The following is a 14,500-nucleotide window of genomic DNA, read 5'->3' as shown; positions in this document are numbered from 1 at the left end:
GGTATCGACCGGCCGCCGTGTCATCTTCAGCCCACAGGTGCCACTGGATGCGGATATGGAGGGGCATGTGGTCAGCACACCGCTCTCCCTGGCGTATGCCAGTTTACGAGACCGGAGCCGCTACTTCTCAGTCAAGTAGCTCCTCAGTTTGCCTCACAACGGCTGTGTGCACCCCACTTGCCAACAGCGCCCGGCAGAACGGATGGTCACCCATCCAAGTGCTAGCCCACGCATGGTAATTGGATATTATATTAATCTGCTTCTCCCCCCCTCCCTCCCCTCTCTCTCTTTCACTCTCCTCCCCCCCCCCCAAGTCTATCCGTCACCTTCCTCCTCCCTTTCCCTGTGTATCTCTTATCCCATACGCTCTCTATCTCTGTCATCGTCCCTCTCTGTTCTCATCCTCCTTCCCCTTCCTTAAATCCATTTGCTGTCCCCTTCTCTGGTCAACGCCTCCTCCCCTCTCTTGACCTTATTTATTGTTATTGCTGAAAGGAGTCTACTGCGGCACATTTGAATCTGGCACTCGAATATAATAAGAATATAAACGTAAACTGAACTGAAACTATGATACTATAAACGATGTATATCTCTGATAGGCTTTATAATGCGGATCGCTCACTGTTTACGACCGCGGACCCAAAGATACTGCTTCTGGTCTAAGATTGTAGTGTTTGATCAAGAGAGCGCTGGGCGCACGGCTATAGGTAGCTGTCTGAGAGCGAAAGAGGGTGGAGTAGGCAGCCCTCCACTTGAACATTTAGTTTTCCTCATTTTTTCAGTTCTTCTTCACTAGCCCACCAAGCGCGAATGGTCTTTCTGTTGGCGGAAGGCCGAAATGCCGCTCGGCTGCTCTGTTTCCATGTTCTTCTGCATATACTGTTAGTTTCAGTTCATAACCCGCATCATACGAGTACCTTTTCTCTTTTATTCCATTACGAAACTAGGTATTAACCAAACTATTGTACTGTTACCGATAATGCAATCACTTTCAGTTCTAGTATACTGGCACCGTAGACTGCAACGACGCGTCATAGGCTAGACCGTGTCCTGGGTTTGTGGTTAGAGGGGGAGAGGGAGGGGGGTAGAGTTAGCAAGCTTGTGAATCCCCACACCTCATGTTCGTCGCATCGGTGCACTTCTGCTGCCAATTGAATCCAGTGTTGCCAGACAGATTTCCCTCCGCATCGAATATACGGTCATTTTCAAGTCTGGCGTGAATTTCAGATCAAACACTCGACATTTTATGTCAATTTCGAGTATAAGACACACCTGAATTTTGGCGGCAATTTTTCGAAGAAAAAAGTGCGTCGTATAGTCCGTAAAATACGTCAATATCTTGTTTTCACAGTACTTACTTGTAGACTCTATTTGCAGTGTCCTTGTTCGGACTGTAAATGTACAAACGTGGGAGGCATCCAACTCCCGACCTCCCTATCTGCAATAATTGTCCGCGAGAGAAACACGATTCCGTTAAATTAACATTGCGGAGTTTGAATGATCATGTTGCATGCTAATGTAATTGGACATTGCAGTTGTCTTAAGGTGAAGGGAACCCAGATGGCAATAAGGGTATTCGTCGTGTGAAAACGGTCTGCCTCTTTCGTTTTCCAGTCATTACACTCTCTCCGACGATGTTACTGTGTAGTTGTGTCCTGCACAATCTTGTGCCATTACACAGCTTTGGTGAATTTACCCAGTAAAATGAGTTCCAAACCAACCGTCAGTGTCAGGCAGTGCAACGCTATTCCAGGTGCACAGAACGAATTTAAAAGTTCACTGTGGAAGTATTGTCATCAGGTACTGAATTGATTGACATGCAAGATGTCTCTGGCTCCAGGATTAGCTCTGGGATTACCTTGCTGATTTCGTTGACAATTTCGCTTTTTGACGCCAGAATAATCCGTTCCTGTAACCAGTCTGAATTGGTGCAATTTTCGACGATATCCGGATGTAACTCGGTTATGAGTAGTTCAGTTTCTCAACTATATTACACAATTCATGTGTGGTTAGGATGGACACAGGCCTTCACCTATTCGTAAAAGATTTCTGCCAAATTCTTGCGCTCTTACGTCACTTGTTATTTCGGTTCTATTTGTTATTAATCAGAATATGTGTTGCTATACGAAAGACTTCTTTATGACGGCATTTATTTCATCCGATAGTGTCGAGTTCGGAGTGCCTGGTAGCGTTTGGCTAAAATTGCCTAACTGTGTTAATAAAACTCCTCCCATTAAACGTGTTATTCCGTCTGTCTCGCAGTGTTTTATTTAGTGCCTCCAAGTACTTTCTGTGGACCACTGTGCACTCGTCCCTTATGACGGCTTTGAACTGTTTCAAGAGTTGGGCTCGTGCTGTGCTGATGGTTTTATTATGTCACTAACAGGCAGTTCGTGTTCAGCTGCGTTTGAAGGTAATGTCAGCGCCGAAAGTACTGTAGTCTGCCATCTATAAGTGGAGCCGCTATTCCGTACAATGTAAGGACGAGTACTATTCCCTTGGTTACGCTAATTTCCGCTAGGATTAAGTTAATTAAAAACGATTTGACGGTACCGCCAGGGGCATCTAAAAATATCATCTCACCGTTGTGGCTGTCATGCTATTCCATTACTGTGTCATGTGCATGTTTTTGACCGTGATTTAATAGGAGCTTGTTGTGGTGGTTGTAGCACCGCAGATATTCGATATTGTAATATTTTCTTTTAATAAGAGGTTTATTCGGAAAATAAGGAACGATCGGTCGCGAAATGGAAAATACAGTGAAAATCTGATGAAGCTTTGCACAGATGCGTTGGGTACTGTGTATTGGACGCCCGTCGATCGCATCATGTCGCTCTTTTCAGTTCTGAGCTCACACTGAGAACGTAAAGATGGCTAGAAATTAGCGTCTCCCGTCAGGTATGAGGGGCTGGCGATATATTTCGCCTGAAGCTATGCAATCCACATAACATAACTGTCATGCGGTTCGTTCTACACAACAATTCCCGGTCGCACTCTGCAGGGGCAATGAAGATGCTCCTGCAGCGTTTTCAATGCGAAGTGTTTGATCACCCACAATACAGCCCGTAATTGGCTACCCCTGAGGTTCACCTCTGCTCAAATGAACCGCTGGCTGTGAAGACATCATTTTGACACAGACAATGAGCTGCAGTGCAGAGTAGAAAATTGTCGAAAAGCACTGGCGGCTGTCATCTATAACGAGGGAATTGAAAAGTTGGTACAACGCTACGACAGATGTCTAAGTCTGAGCGTCAACTGTGTATAGAAGTAACTTGAAGGCCTAGTTTTGATTTTCACTGTGGTTTCCATTTTGCGACCTATCGTTCCTTACTTTCCGAATAGCCCTCGTATTTCACGGTTGGCAGCATCAGATTGTCGTCGTGGATCTGACAGGTTGCACGTAGTTGGAATGATCGCAGACAGTTCCCTAACCTGGTTTGCTGTAGCTGTATGTATTCCTTCGCTCATAGACAGAGGCCAGTGATTGTCGTTTACTAGTAGACCTAATCGCTGGCGTGCTTCTAATATGTTCCACGAATGGAACCATCACAGTACTCAATTGTGCAAAACTTGCTGGAACACGAATAGTGTGAAGCAGTAGACGCAGATGTTAGAACTACATCTGCATCTACATGGATACCCTGAAAATCACATTTAAGTGCCTGGCAGAGGATTCATCGAACCACTTTTTCAACAGTTCTCTATTATTCCACTTTCGAACACCGCGCGGAAAAACAAACACTTTCATTTTTCTGTGCGAGCTCTCATTTCCGTTTTTTATTATGAAGATCGTTTCTCCTTAGCAGCTCTTTCTTTAATTTCAAAACGGTACTTACTTAAAAAACACGCCTCGTATATACAGAAGGCTTGTATGTGTACATACTGACAGACTTTTCTGCATGACCGACCACTGCAACCCACTCGTGGTTTGCACTGCCTCGTAGATATAGATAACTGTAGTCTGCAGTACTTCACAATCGATAAGTGGTTAACCAGTAGAAACATTTCTTCGAGTAACAGCAAAGCCAACGACAGTTTTAAACAAATATTTAGTCTACAGTTCTTCAAAATGGAGTAGAAGCTAAGCAATAAAAATATTTCTCCCACAATAAGCTCTTTAATGAAAATGCTATACTTAGAGCTGACTGATATATTGTGTAATGGCTAAAATAATTATGATGATGTTAAGGCATTATGAAACAAACTAGGCAGAGAACAAATGCACTAAGCGACTGCCACACGGACACTTCGCCTGGCCGCTGAGCTCACAGTACTACTGTTGGTGTGTTTCCCTGGAATGACTTGAGGATTCGCAACCGTTGTTGCAGGAGCACACCCCCACCAATCAGCAGCTTGCTACTGACGCGAGGGAACGCCCTGTTCTTCCTTAACGACGTCGACGGCTCGTCCAGCCCGAACGACCAGCTGCAGGCTCCAGCCGAAGTCGGCAGCGCCAGTGCTGGCCGTGACGCCTTCGACCACGCCAAGGCCCTCGGGAACAGCGACACTTTCCACCAGAGTGACGCCATGGTGAGCTTTCTCATCTACTGCTTCTTCTTTCGTGCAAGCCAGCTGAAGATCACTTTTAAGCTACAAGGCTAGCTTTACGCTTTCTTCAGTAGCCGTTCATCTGTTCACATTTTTTTCTCTCCTGTCGTGTGTCATACATTTTCTTTCCTGTCTTTCTGGGACTGTTTTGTCATTGAAACCTCTCACCTTTTAATTTAGATTTTACACTTTATCCTGTCTTCAATTTCTTGAATATCGGTTTCAAGTTCTTCACACATTTTCCTAACTCATTTAGGTTTACCTTTCACAAACTGATGCACAATTTTTCTTGTCGTTCTATCAACACTCATTCTTGGGTATGGCCATAGAGCATCAACCTAATTTCATCTTTAAATTTTTCTACGTGATTACAGTCTTCTGTGTAATTTGTTCATATAAAAGTTTCATCTTTTGCCCTGTTTCCTAATATATGGCTCAAATTAGTGCTTTGCTTTTACCTGATTTCATAACTTTCTGTAATTAATCCTAAAATTAAAGTTCCTTATGCATGGAATGTAGTCGAATTAAGTCGGGTGGTGCTGAGGGAATTAGATTAAGAAATGAGACACCTAAAGTATTAAAGGAGTTTTAGTATTTTAAACATAGCTGCATAACAGCAACGGTTCCACGTAATAGAATTATAAACAGCCGACCAGTTCCATTGGATAAAGAATTCTTTACCTAGGTTTCAACAAATTTAAATTTGTCTTCTTCAGAAGGTGGCAATTTTACATTAGAATGGACTGATGTATCATCGCCGTTTTTACAAATGTTGGCATAAATCCATTTGTCAAAATTAAAATATAGCCCTAGAAATAGGGTTTGTCACATAAATATAAATTAGTACATGGATGTTGCAGATGCTTCTGAAGAAGACAAATTTAAATTTGTTGAAACCTAGGTAAAGAATTCTTTATCCATTGCAACTGGTCGGCTGTTTATAATTCTATTAAAGGAGTTTTGCTATTTGGGGATCAAAATAACTGATGATGGTCGAAGTAGAGAGGATATAAAATGTAGACTGGCAATGGCAAGGAAAGCGTTTCTGAAGAGGAGAAATTTGTTAACATCGAGTATAGATTTAAGTGTCAGAAAGTCGTTTCTGAAAGTATTTTTATGGAGTGTAGCCATGTATGGAAGTGAAACATGGACGATAAATAGTTTGGACAAGAAGAGAAACTTTCGAAATGTGGTGCTACAGAAGAATCCTGAAGATTAGATGGGTAGATCACATAACTAATGAGGAGATATTGAATAAAATTGGGGAGGAGTTTGTGGCACAACTTGACAAGTAGAAGGGACCGGTTGCTAGTACATGTTCTGAGGCATCAAGGGATCACCAATTTAGTATTGGAGGGCAGCGTGGAGGATAAAAATCGCTGAGGGAGACCAAGAGATGAATACACTAAGCAGATTGAGAAGGATGTAGTTTGCAGTAGGTACTGGGAGATGAAGAAGCTTGCACAGGATAGAGTAGCATGGAAAGCTGCATCAAACCAGTCTCAGGACTGAAGACCATAACAACAACATGCGTACGTGCAGTCTGGTCAAATCTCGTTTTTCTCCATATTTCTTATTTCAATATAAAGACCGCATGTAAATAATACACTGTAAAAAGTACTTGTTTATATGGACACCACCGCTATACGTTTATTGAATGAAGGCGCTGTCATCCCATCCTGGCGTTAATATCTATTACGAAGTATTCTTAGTCACACAAGTAGACCCTACTTACGTAGCCATTATGAATTGTGTTTATACTCTAGTGTCAATATCGTCCTTTGGAATTTATGAGTTACGGTTATGCTCAGCTGGTACATAACATTGAAACAGCACATTATAGCTGCATACCTATTAACAAGGTGACACTTGCATGAAAATAGTAGCGAACGCCCACAATATGTTACCATTTGTGCTACTTTACAAACAGTCTAGACACACCTTCTAATTCTCCAAATAGCGCTGAATCGCACCTGCCACTTACTTATGTATAAATTCAATTGATAGAGCTTGGCACTCTAAACTGTGATTAGTTTCCTGTTATATCGTTATCATCGATACAGGTTCAAGTGGATATTATACCACAGTAATTTAAGTCTGTTCTGATGCATTATAGTTAGGATAACATTTTGTGTAAAATGGCAACCAAAACAATGTCTTCTAATGACACTGGGAATTTCGTGACACACATCATCACCATCGTCGTCATCTCCGTTTTGCTGACTACCCTTGTATGCTACAAACATAAAATGGCGTTATTGTCACAAAAATCATGGAAAAACTCGTGACGACTATATCAAGGGATATCTTACATATACCACTACCTGTTCCACGTTTGTCTAGCATTTCAATGGCTAAGGTCTGCGATGAATTTCTGAAACAATCTTTTCTAACAATGTGGATTAAACAATAAAAAATATTAGAAGCTATCCAAAATTAGTCCCAACACCAGAAAACGTTACTCAGCTGAATGATATTATTAGAATACCACAAAACCGTAGCCTCTTCAGATGGGAATAAAAGATAATTTCGTGAAAATGTTGTTCACGAGTTACAGCTTACACATCAGTCCACACACGTCCAGTTCTTCCAGCGTTTTGTGAACGAAATAGTGTCAGGACATTTCCACCTTCAGTGTATCATTTCCAGTAAGCTGACTCATAAAACACTTGGCATTACACATAATGAAATCATCAGTACACATAAAAACCAGTCGGTAATGTAAAGACGTTCTTATCATGCAATAGTAGGGCCCATTTGGCCTACGTCACCCTGTAATTAGTAGGTTAGCTTGGTCCTGTGCATAATTAGCAGCACGTGGGCTACCAGCAATATGAGGACAACACGCTCTTTGTGACAGCCTGCAACGACGCCCATGGCCACTACACCACCCCCAGCGCCTTCACTTACCTCACCGCCTGCGTCTCCTCTTCAGAGCATGCCATACCGACAGCAGCTGCAGAAGCCTCACAGCTGGCCTCCACAACCAGTGGCATCCCAGCAGCACCGTGAACAACAGCAGCTGCAGCTGCAGAGCTCCGGCTCTAGGCCTCGACAGCCACAAGCCTCCCAGTCCACAGAGCAGCAGCTGCAGCTGCAGCAGCTGAAGAATCCCCACAGCCCTCCAAGGGAGTCACCACAGCCACAGTCCACAGGACAGCAGCTGCAGGGCCAGAAGCTGCGTGTCAAGCAGAAGCACCGTAGCAACAGACATCGACACAACAAGCAACGTCCATCGTCTCCTGACCACTCCTCCGTGTCTTCTGTGACGGACTTTGAAAAAAGTAAGTGAGAATATAAGCTCATTTCACATTCTGTCCTAGTTCCTCATTCTTAGCAAGTGCACAAGAAAATTTTCTGTTTCTGTTGTTCAGTTTTTTTATTATTTAAAAGCTATTTACATTCCACCAAATTAGGTGGGATGGCAGCTACAATTATCTACTGATTGAAATATTTAAGATTAAATTAATAAACAGTTCATGAGGTTGAAATACAGAGGACAGAGTTCATGAAAAGTTGATGATGACGACAGTAATAATGGTGATAATGTGATGTGTGCTCCTGCTGACTGCCTGTGGGCATCGGGTTGTGGGAGGTGTTGAGAGGATAGATGGAAAAGGATGGGAGATGACTGTGTGAAGGTCCAGAAAGGATGCAGGTGTTTGGATAGGAGTCAAATGCCAGCAGGGAAAAGGATGAGTGAGATTTAATCTCCGTTTGAGATGGTATTGGTATATTATGGTATGGTGTAGCTGGTAGGAGGGATACAGCCCAGGGATGAGTTCCTACATTCTAGCTCATGTAGTTTGTACGTTATTTATGAAATAGGGATGCCTTTCAAATTTATGGCGGAAGAATACGCCAATAGGGTGTTTCTTTATGGCAAATGTGATGATAATGCTATGGCTGCAGTTAACGAATATGACGTACGTTTTCCAACTCGGAGGATTCCGAATGCACGAACCGTTAGTGGAGTATTTCGAATGTTACGAAAGACAGGTTCTCTACGTAGCGTTCATAATGTGGATGTTCTGGAGAATTGCTGCAGATACATGTCTGGGACATGTTTTATTAGATTCAGCAGACCAATAACAACAACATAAATGTAAATCGTGCTTTACCTTAGCCTCATACAATTTTGCGATGGCTTCATATTAGCAAAGTTGCTAAATTTCTGGCAAAATCATTTATTTGTGGACCTATGTTTATATGAACATTTTTCTTTACTCTTTCACCCTATATATATATATATATATATATATATATATATATATATATATATATATATATATATATATATATATCAGCTGTTAAAGACATTTATCTGATTAAAGCACACACCCACACCCACCCACACCCACCCACATATATATATGTATGTGTGTGTGTGTGTGTGTGTGTGTGTGTGTGTGTGTGTGTGTGTGTGTGTGTGTGTGTGCGCAAATATTAGGCATATGCTGTTTGCTTCATTTATTTCTTACGAATTTGTATATTGCTGATACACACACACATTTTCCTAATGTTTGGAACTTCGTCATTCTGTCATAAACGTGAATGTTACATGGGGTGAAACAGCTATTAAGCAATTATCAGTGTAAATGCAACTCTATCTGTAGTGATAGTCCAAAGAATGGCTTGATGCAGCTCTCCACGTTGGTGTATCCTGTGGAAGCGTCTGTATAGCTATTGCAATCAACATCTGTATTGAATCTGGTTGCTGTATTACAGGCTTGATCTCTCTCTAGATTTTTTACCCCCACACTCCCCTCTACTACGAAACTAACGACTGCTTTCTGATTTAGTTCCATCACCTTTGTTGCATTTAGTTGATTTTTACCTTTTAACCTGGCTTCAGGACACTGCCCATTCTGTTCAGCTGCTCTTACAAGTTCTGTACTGCCTTTGCCACAAATACATCACTGTCAATCATATGCCTTAACCTGTGGAAGTGCAACTATGCCCAAAGACTTCTGCAAATATTCTCTACAGTATATATATATATATATATATATATATATATATATATATATATATACCTCTCAAGGATAGTGCAGCTGAAGAAAATTTGAGGAAGTAATAGTGACGACACTGTAATCTTGCACATTCCAATCAATGGTATGACCTCTCGGACTTTTCATTTGTCAGAGAAACTGAGCCCCTATTGCTGCTGCAGGCTCAGGAGGTGCCAGGGTGCCGCCACCGCCCACCTTGCCGCAGCTGGGCGGCCGCTGGGACGTGTCCACGCAGCAGCTGTCCACGCAGCAGCTGTCCACGCAGCAGCTGGCCCCGCAGCAGCTGCCCCCGCAGCTGGGGGCACCCGCAGGCTCCTTCGTAGCGCAGCTGCCACTCACACCGGGCGGTGGCCCAGACGCCGCAACTGTGCCGGCGCTGGTGATTCCCATAACGGCACTCCAGGCGGCGGCCTCCCCGTCACTGCTGCTCCATCAGCTGCAGCAGCAGCAACAGCAGCTGCCATGGGGGCAGCAGCTGCAGCCCCTGGCCATAGCTGGACAACATGCACTGCCGTTGCTGAGGTGAGGACTAAATGTCGCTGGGGACTTTTCTGGTGTGGGGACATTTAGAAGACTTCCGATTGCTGTTGAGTAAAGAAACTTTTTAGGTGTTTTATAGGTGTTTTGAGATAGTCGTCAGAAGCTGAGGCCAAACTGTAAAGTACTTGCAACTGTCTCTGCTTTACAGCTCAGAAACAGCAAACTTTTTTTTCTACTACTTAAATTCCATATTTCTTAACAAATGTAAATGTTAGATAACAAACACTTAATCGTATTGTTTTATTAAAGTTAATATACTTTTAGTTTTAAGAATGAATCACATGAAATGTGAGCACTGACAAGAAATTAAAATTTAGGTACAAAAATTTGAAGCATTGAATAATAACTGAAAATTTTTTTAGCATAGAACTGTATTGCACACAAACACACACACACACACACACACACATATATATATATATATATATATATATATATATATATATATATATATGGGAGAGATGGGAGAGATGGGAGAGATTGCAGGTGGGAGTGAAAGATCTTCTCGCATCGTCTTTGACCAGCCCTTGCTGCTGCACTGTTACTGATTTAATCTGTAGCTGACCAGAAGTACACTACTGGCCATTAAAATTGCTACACCAAGAAGAAATGCAGATGATAAACGTTACATTTTCACGCAATTTGGGTGCAGAGATCCTGAGAAATCATTACCCAGAACAACCACTTCTGGCAGTAATAACGGCCTTGATACGCCTGGGCATCGAGTCAAACAGAGCTTGGATGGCGTGTACAGGTACAGCTGCCCAGGCAGCTTAAACACGATACCACAGTTCATCAAGAGTAGTCACTGGCGTATTGCGACGAGCCAGTTGCTCGGTCATCATTGACCAGACGTTTCCAATTGGTGAGAGATCTGGAGAATGTGCTGGCCACGGCAGCAGACGACCATTTTCTGTATCCAGAAAGGTCCGTACAGGACCTGCAACATGCGGTCGTGCATTGCCCTGCTGAAATGCAGGGTTTCGCAGGGATCGAATGAAGGATAGAGCCACGGCTCGTAACACATCTGAAAAGTAACGTCCACTGTTCAAAGTGCCGTCAGTGCGAACAAGAGGTGACCGAGACGTGTACCCAATGGCACCCCATATCATCACGCCGGGTGATACGCCAGTATGGCGATGACGAATGTACGCTTCCAATGTGCGTTCACCGCGATGTCACAAAACACGGATGCGACCATCATGATGCTGTAACCGGAACCTGGATTCATCCGAAAAAATGTTTTGCCATTCGTGCACCCAGCTTCGTCATTGAGTACACCATCGCAGGCGCTCCTGTCTGTGATGCAGCGTCAAGGGTAACCGCAGCCATGGTCTCCGAGCTGACAATCCATAATGCTGCAAACGTCGTCGAACTGTTCGTGCAGATGGTTGTTGTCTTGCAAACGTCCCCATCTGTTGACTCAGGGATCGAGACGTGGCTGCACGATTCGTTACAGCCATTCGGATAAGATGCCTGTCATCTCGACTGCTGGTGATAGGAGGCCGTTGGAATCCAGCACGGCGTTCCGTATTACCCTCCTGAACCCACCGATTCCATATTCTGCTAACAGTCATTGGATCTTGACCAACGCGAGCAGAAATGTCGCGATACGATAAACCGCAATCGCGATAGGCTACAATCCGACCTTTATCAAAGTCGGAAACGTGATGGTACGCGTTTCTCCTTCTTACACAAGGCATTACAACAACGTTTCACCAGGCAACGCCGGTCAACTGCTGCTTGTGTATGAGAAATCGGTTGGAAACTTTCCTCATGTCAGCACGTTGTAGATGTCGCCACCGGCGCCTACCTTGTGTGAATGCTCTGAAAAGCTACTCATTTGCATATCACAGCATCTTCTTCCTGTCGGTTAAATTTTACGTCTGGAGCACGTCATCTTCGTGGTGTAGCAATTTTATTGGCCAGCAGTGTATATATATGCATATTCAAGTACAGAGATATTATGTAAACAGACAGAATGCGGTGCTGCAGTCGGCAACGCCTATATAATGGCTGTTTGGCACAGTTGATAGATCGGTCACTGCTTCTACAATGGCAGGTTATCAAGATTTAAGTGAGTTTGAACTTGGTGCTATAGTCGGCGCACGAGTGATGGGACACAGCATCTTGGGGTAGCAACGAAGTGGAGATTTTCCGATACGACCATTTCACGAGTGTACCGTGAATATCAGAAACGTGGGGAACATCAAATCTCCGACATCGCTGCGGCTGGAAAACATCCTGCAACAATGGGACCAATGACGACTGAAGATAATCGTTCAACGGGACAGAAGTATAACACTTCCGCAAAATTGCTGCAGATTTCAATGCTGGACCATCAACAAGTGTCAGCGTGCGAACCATTCAACGAAACGTCATCGCTATAGGCTTTCGGAGTCGAATCCCCACTTGTGTACCCTTGATGATCGCATGACACAAAGCATTACGCCTTGCCTCGGCCTGTAAACACCGACATTGGACTGTTCATGACTAGAAGCATGTTGCCTGGTCGGACGAGTCTCGTTTCAAGTTGTATCGAGCGGATGGAGGTGTACGGGTATGGAGACAGCCTCATGAATCCATGGATCCTGCACGTCAGCAGGGGACTGTTCAAGGTGGTGGAGGCTCTGTAATGGTGTGGGGCGTGTGTAAGTGGAGTGATATGGGACCCCTGATACATCTAGATACAATTCTGATAGGTGACACGTACGTAAGCATCCTGTCTGATCACCTGCATCCATTCATGTCCATTGTGCAGTCCGACGGACTTGGGCAATTCCAACAGGACAATAGGTCACCACACAAGTCCAGAATTGCTTCAGAGTGCTGCAGGAATGCTCTTCTGAGTTTAAACGCTTCCGCTGGTCACCAAACTTCCCAGACATGAACTTTATTGAGCACATCTGAGATGCCTTGCAATGTGCCGTTCAGAAGAGATCTCTACGCCATGGTACTCTTACGCATTTATGGGCAGCCCTGCAGGATTCACAGTGTCAGTTCCCTCCAGCACTAATTCAGACGTTAGCTGAGCCCATGCCGCCTCGTTCTGCGGCTTTTTCTTGTGCTTGTGGTTGTCCTACACGATATTAGGATATACGAGGGCAGTTCAATAAGTAATGCAACACATTTTTTTTTTCTGAAACAGGGGTTGTTTTATTCAGCATTGAAATACACCAGGTTATTCTCCAATCTTTTAGCTACACAACACTATTTTTCAACGTAATCTCCATTCAATGCTACGGCCTTACGCCACCTTGAAATGAGGGCCTGTATGCCTGCACGGTACCATTCCACTGGTCGATGTCGGAGCCAACGTCGTACTGCATCAATAACTTCTTCATCATCCGTGTAGTGCGTCCCACGGATTGCGTCCTTCATTGGGCCAAACATATGGAAATCCGACGGTGCGAGATCGGGGCTGTAGGGTGCATGAGGAAGAACAGTCCACTGAAGTTTTGTGAGCTCCTCTCGGGTGCGAAGACTTGTATGAGGTCTTGCGTTGTCATGAAGAAGGAGAAGTTCGTTCTGATTTTTGTGCCTACGAACACGCTGAAGTCGTTTCTTCAATTTCTGAAGAGTAGCACAATACACTTCAGAGTTGATCGTTTGACCATGGGGAAGGACATCGAACAGAATAACCCCTTCTGCGTCCCAGAAGACTGTAACCATGACTTTACCGGCTGAGGGTATGGCTTTAAACTTTTTCTTGGTAGGGGAGTGGGTGTGGCGCCACTCCATTGATTGCCGTTTTGTTTCAGGTTCGAAGTGATGAACCCATGTTTCATCGCCTGTAACAATCTTTGACAAGAAATTGTCACCCTCAGCCACATGACGAGCAAGCAATTCCGCACAGATGGTTCTCCTTTGCTCTTTATGGTGTTCGGTTAGACAACGAGGGACCCAGCGGGAACATACCTTTGAATATCCCAACTGGTGAACAATTGTGACAGCACTACCAACAGAGATGTCAAGTTGAGCACTGAGTTGTTTGATGGTGATCCGTCGATCATCTCGAACGAGTGTGTTCGCACGCTCCGCCATTGCAGGAGTCACAGCTGTGCACGGCCGGCCTGCAGTCTTGCTTGACCTTGCGGCGATGACGACATACGCTTTGCCCAACGACTCACCGTGCTTTTGTCCACTGCCAGATCACTGTAGTCATTCTGCAAGCGCCTATGAATATCTGAGATGCCCTGGTTTTCCGCCAAAAGAAACTCGATCACTGCCCGTTGTTTGCAACGCACATCCGTTACAGACACCATTTTAACAGCTCCGTACAGGGCTGCCACCTGTCGGAAGTCAATGAAACTATACGAGACGAAGCGGGAATGTTTGAAAATATTCCACAAGAAATTTCCGGTTTTTTCAACCAAAATTGGCCGAGAAAAAAAATGTGT

Source organism: Schistocerca nitens, chromosome 10, assembly GCF_023898315.1.
Source record: "Schistocerca nitens isolate TAMUIC-IGC-003100 chromosome 10, iqSchNite1.1, whole genome shotgun sequence".
NCBI classification, from domain to species: domain Eukaryota; kingdom Metazoa; phylum Arthropoda; class Insecta; order Orthoptera; family Acrididae; genus Schistocerca; species Schistocerca nitens.
This window is presented reverse-complemented; position numbering follows the sequence as displayed.